Below are 6000 nucleotides of genomic sequence, written 5' to 3' on the forward strand. Positions count from 1 at the left end.
AAAAAGAGGCAAGGGAAATCGCCAAAGCCAATGCATAGCCTCGACTCATTAAAGGTTGAAAATCACTGAATTACACAACATGTAGGCTAGCCTATGGTTTAAGGCTATGGAAATCATTATGGAAACAATATTTTTTTTTATCAGTGATAGCTCAGCTGATCTCGTTGCCATAGAGACCACGTCCGTCCGCTTTGTTTGACAACTGACAGAGCTGCCAAGTCTCACCCTTTTGGCCGTGAGACACACTCATATCAACCAGCTCACACTCTCACACGCTAGCCTACAACTCAAATTTCTCACGCGGAGAAGTTAATCCCCAAAATAACGATTGTTTTGCGGGACTTTTATTTTGACAGTCTTATATTGAAAAGCTAACGGACATGAGTTCCGTGACATCCTCTTTCTGCACGCGCGTTAACTTGATGCATTAGGTGTGCACCTGCACAGGAGATGAGCCCCTGGTCTGATGCGCCACCTGGCTTGAGAAACACGTTCTCAAAGACTTACTTTGAGTCATTATTTAGGGAGCACAAAGACTTACTTTGAGTCATTATTTAGGGAGCACACACACATATTATGAATGAATTCAAATGAGACATTTTAATCTAGATTCATCTAGATTCATTCCAAAATTAATTTAGATTAATCTAGATTAAAAAAATTAATCTATGCCCACCTCTAAATACAATACATGTTGATTCTAGTACTTTGATCAATTTGACAGTCCGACATATTGAAATGGTAACACGTGTAGGACATGTCATGTACTCCCTTTCATAAACCCAAACTAATCCAACCCTTATCATAGGTTGGTTTTATAATTTGTGCTGCACATAACTGTACATAACAGAAATCCCTGTATTGTCATGTGACCAATGAAACAAAGTCAGTTCTGTGTGCACCTGTCGCAACAAAAAGAAATAGTGAGTGTGAAAACATACCAACCTATTTATAACCCTTTCAACTGTTAACTAATACGCATTCAATTTGAGATGGTTGCAGCGCAGCTTTATCAAGGTGATGTGAATAAGGCAGCAGAATGCATTGGAGGTATTATATTTGACTTCTGTCAGCACAGTCGCAGTTTCCTGGCAACCTCTTGTTCTGTGTTTGAATGAAACACGTTCATTCTCTCCTTTCTCTTTCACTTCATATTAAAGCTATAGTGTGTAATGTCTGTAGCCCCCATGAGGAATTCTGAGTAATTACAACAACAACTGTTGGTGAATCTACATGAGGTAAAGCCTTCGGTGATCGGACTTGGATTTTATACCTTCTGCTGTATATATAGGTTTTTTTTCTTAGCAGAATCAACAATATGTGGTGTTACCAACTTCTTTTTGCTGCCTCCATGTGGCTAACACATCTAAACATACAGCTTTAAATTCCTGCCATCCATTTTAAGTCAAGTGTAACTTTGAATATGCATATTTGCAATTTCCCTCAGGGTAAAACTGCTTTTTACATATTTGGGGGAATTGCATCTCAACTGTATGTCTCAAATTTAGAATGTAAATACATGGAGATACCGTATGTCTGCTCGGTCTTTGTTTTTGTGTAGTGAAGGTTTTAGGAGAGAGAGAAAGAGAGTAATTTGATTCTTCAGTTGCCTTTCTGCTGTTTAGTTCAGCATTACAGGCAGTGCCAAGCCACAGCGCTGTGTTGCCGTCCCAAACTGTATCGCCTACTGTGAAAATTAAAAAAACATTGCTTGTCACAGTTTTTTCATCGGTTTATTGTGTACATCTGGGTTACTATGAACCAGTGCCATAATTCACTTTCTGCTTGTAAATAATCATTTCAGTGTTTGGTTGGCTTCATCTGCATTTATTAGTGCCCTGCCTTCATTTATTAGTGCCCTGCCTTCATTTATTAGTGCCCTGCCTTCATTTATTAGTGCCCTGCCTTCTGATCTTACAGTTACTAGTAAATGAACGAAAACAGAGCACATATTGTAATAGAGAAAGGAGAGTGATCCAAATGTGTTGTTATTGTCAAATAAGTGAACCTTAGAACCCCCTATTCCCACGGCTAGGGTTGCAGATGCCTGGAACACAGTAAGTAATATTCAGAGTTGGATGGGGTATGTTTAAGACAGTAAATAAGTAAGTCAATGTAGTCCGTTGTACACAGGGCATATTGTGTATCACATCTTTTCACATATCCCCTCTCAGGTTTTCCACTTTGGAGGGGTTAGAGCACAGGGCCAGCCATAGTACAGCATCCCTACAGTGCCACCAGTGATTAAAAGGTGAAGTAAGCGATTTATTTATGTTCATATAAGTGTTAAATCGCTCTTTATTCATAAAGTGATCACTTACAGTATATAGTGTTCGCGTTTCATAAAGCCGATCTCTCATTCACCCGCTCTGCATGTAATCAGCAAATAAACTTTTCGGGGATCCCACTGCTAATAACCAATCAGAAGAGAGAGAACGCTACAAACCGGCACCCGTCTCACTGCCGGTGCACGTGCAGAGCGACAGATGGGTGAACGTGTATGCGCCTACAATGGCGGAGCAGGTAAAAATCCTCCCTTAAGTCTGTTTTGATAGTTTTTATCATGTTTCATCACATTTACGGATCTGAGATGATGCTAGATAACTCGCTGCTTGAAGACCGCAGTGCATTAATGTGGTGACGTGGGGAAGAGGGAGGGGACTGCTAACTGCAGTCACCGACAGGAAGTTAGCTAAACTGACCATTCCGCTTACAGCACCTTTAACACTAGTGATCAGGCTTCTGCACGTAACCATCTATTTAATAGCTTCACAATATAAAATAATTCAACATGTGCAATTTAACTCTTGCTTCCACCGGTCATAATATATGGTGTTATGAATGTGTCAAAACTCTTAATGTGTTTAATTTATTTGGATTTCAGAATGCTTTGTTTTATCTTTTTCTGACGCCCTTCAGCATGGTTACCAATCCCAAACCTCTGAAATAAAGAGCATTTGTGCAGGTGAAAATGCTCAGCATCCCATGATGTCTGGATGAGTCAAAGAGAGACCCAATTGTTCAAATAATAATGCTTTTCTATTCCCAGGTGACATGAAGTGGCTTCATCCATTCCTGGCTTTAGGTGGAGTGCACTGGTAGAGGTCTTAAAATAGATGGCTATACGAGCAAATTGGATTCTAAGTCAATTCATCTTTTTGAATGACAGGTCACTGTGTGTCAGTGGATGGTTATGGCAGAGTGTATTTTAATGAATAGTCATTACATACTAAACCTTATACATGTTTAAACGTTACAATGTCTAACTTGAAAGATTTCTTGATCACATGAATTTTTTTTACCATAATTTCAGTCCCCTTTTCTGGGAAACACACCTGCAGGGCTCTGGACTTTAAGCAATGTGTCTGAATTTTGAAACATTTGAAGAATCCCATTTTTATGGTTAAAGTTCCACCCCTAACAGCAGTATGCACAACTTACCCCAGACACCAAAAGCCAGATGCCTAATAGGCCTTTCACACCGCCGCAAAATCGGCGCTAGTTCTGGGCTAGTTCGGAGTTAGAGCCAGTGTTTTGGTTTCACACCGCCAGAAAGCCTGCTCCGGGCCGTAAAAACCGGTTCAACTCATACCTCAGGATTGAGCAGGGTTTGAAGTGAACTGCTTGCGCCAGCGGCCGGGGGAGGGATTATCCTGACCAACCAGACCAACTAAAACCTCATGCCCGCCATGTTTAAAAACACCGCTACTACGAGACGTAAACATAACATAATTACCGAACGTAGCGATCAAATTGACCGGCGAGAATACGCTGTATGGGTCCTGTTTGGTTAAGAAAGCAAAGCGAGAGCTAACACGTGTAAAAATAAGACGTATTCGCCGCTGTTGTTGTGCTTAAAGCTAGCGGTAGCTTTAGCGTTAGCCACAAGAGCAGCGGCGTCGGGCGACGTACACACACGTTTACAGTGACGTCATGACGTTGCTCTCTTGCCGGCTGCATGGCTGTCTCCGGTCGATGTGAAACCAACCGGTTCATAACTGGGATAAGGCTGTAACCAGTTTTGAACTGACCCCAACACCAGCCTGGAACTGACTCTTGGTTCATTTTGGTGTGAAAGGCCTATAAGTGTCCTTGTGCAAAACACTGAACCCCAAATTACAACTCTTATGGACTTTGGACCCAGTGGGATCCAAAGCGAAACCTCACATGTGACGAGACTAAACTAGAGGGTCCCTGAAGCTATCCAGCATGGAAGGTGGAGGCATGGTCCCTACACTGTCCCTGCCACATGGACATGGGGACAGACAGCTTGAGACACATGTTGTCTGAGGTTGAGAGGGGTTCACTGTCTGTCACTGGCTTAAGGCTGAGCTCACGGGTGAGGGAGGATCACTGCTAATCAGACATGGGGGACTCGAGTCACATGACTTGACTCGAGTCAGACTCGAGTCGCAAATTTGAGGACTTGAGACTTGCTTGACTAACACTGATAAAAGACTCGACTTGACTTTGACTTGGTCTTCATGACTTGAGACTTGACTTAGACTTGAGACGGATGACTCGAAATGACTTGAATTTTTAAAAGTTAGATTACGTTAGAAATTATGTTTTATTTTGAAACATGATCGGGTGATTTTACAGTGCAATGCACGCAGCGCGCTGCGCGGACAAACAGCGTCAGCAGGTCAACACAGGAGCAGCAGTCATGGAGGCGGCTAGACCTTTCTTTATATGTCCATGGGTTAGACCAAGAGTAATTCACGTGAGCCTCCCACACGCTTATCACAGTAAATATATAGCGCCTTCTTCCCTTCCCTTTTCACGTTGTAACGGCCCCGGGAAGTCTTGTAAAAGAAAACGAAAATAACGAGCGTTTCCTGCAGCGCTGCTGCCTTGATAACGCACGCTTCCTTATCGAGCGCCCTACCTCCATGGACTGTAGGCTTTATATAAGCATCTCTGTGAGACAAAACAGCGGTTATTAATATGATGCAGTTCAACCTTCCACGTTCACCGGCTCCTTCCGACAGCTCACAGCCGCCGCACCCGCACCGACAGCACAGCAAACTGCCCGTTATGACAGTTCGCCCCCCAGTATGAAAAATTAATTAATCGGGATAAATCAAAATGTGATCCTGCCATAAAATAAAAGGTGATATGATATTTTTGCCATAGCGCAGATCCTTGCCCTGTTTTATTCTAAATGCATTATGGGGATTAAAGGTGCAGTGTGTAATATGACATCATCAAGAAAGTTCTAGAAAGTTCTAGAATGCAACGCTCCCTGGGTAACCCCAACCCTTTCGAATAATAACAGAAGCTACAGTGGCCTTCAAGGACAAGAACAATTCTAAATTTTAAACAATGCACCTGATGACATTCCAACTATGACACTTTCAAGATGGCGGCACTAGGCCTTGGTCCAAAATATGCAGAAATATGGACATATATGAGACCCTTTCTAAGAGAAAAATAAATAATTCAAAACATTTTTTTCAGCTATTATGCACTAAATTAAATGTACTTATGGATATTATAATTACTTTCTACAAAATCTGCTAGGAAATAAAACCCCAAATTCTACACTGCAGGTTTAAGTGTCTGTTTTGTGTAGCCTAAGTAGTAGGCTATCTGTTACTATTTGCCTTTCTTGTTTTCCATGTTAAAAGTAAGCTACTTGAAAATTGAAAGTAGCCTAAATGTGGTTGAAAGAAAAGGAAATGTGCGGTGTTGATCATATGTGATAGATAAGGGGTCGCTATTGGATGCAGACTTTATGAGATTCGGACCTTTGCTGTAAGAAAATGTTGTCAACTGGACCCATTTCAATTTTAGTTGAAGACCCCTCGGTCAGACCAAGAATAATTCAATTGTAGTTCAAGGATGATGTTGTCGATGACGGTATGAAGAAGAGAACTGTGAAATGTAGGTCTTTTAAATGTAGAAACTGGGTTAGATAATATGATTTTTGTATGACTTGACTTGTGACTTGCTTGACCTGAGCAATGACTTGACTTGTGACTTGCTTGATTCTCACCA

At 41.6% G+C, this 6000-nt stretch overlaps 1 protein-coding gene across 1 annotated transcript in view; it reads right to left on the reverse strand.

The window, feature by feature from the left end:
• npdc1b (neural proliferation, differentiation and control, 1b) overlaps nt 1–6000 on the reverse strand; it is a 40934-nt gene that overhangs the window by 24233 nt on the left and 10701 nt on the right. The window lies entirely within an intron of this gene.

This window comes from Ammodytes marinus, assembly GCF_949987685.1.
Source record: "Ammodytes marinus genome assembly, chromosome: 2".
Lineage (NCBI taxonomy): Eukaryota > Metazoa > Chordata > Actinopteri > Uranoscopiformes > Ammodytidae > Ammodytes > Ammodytes marinus.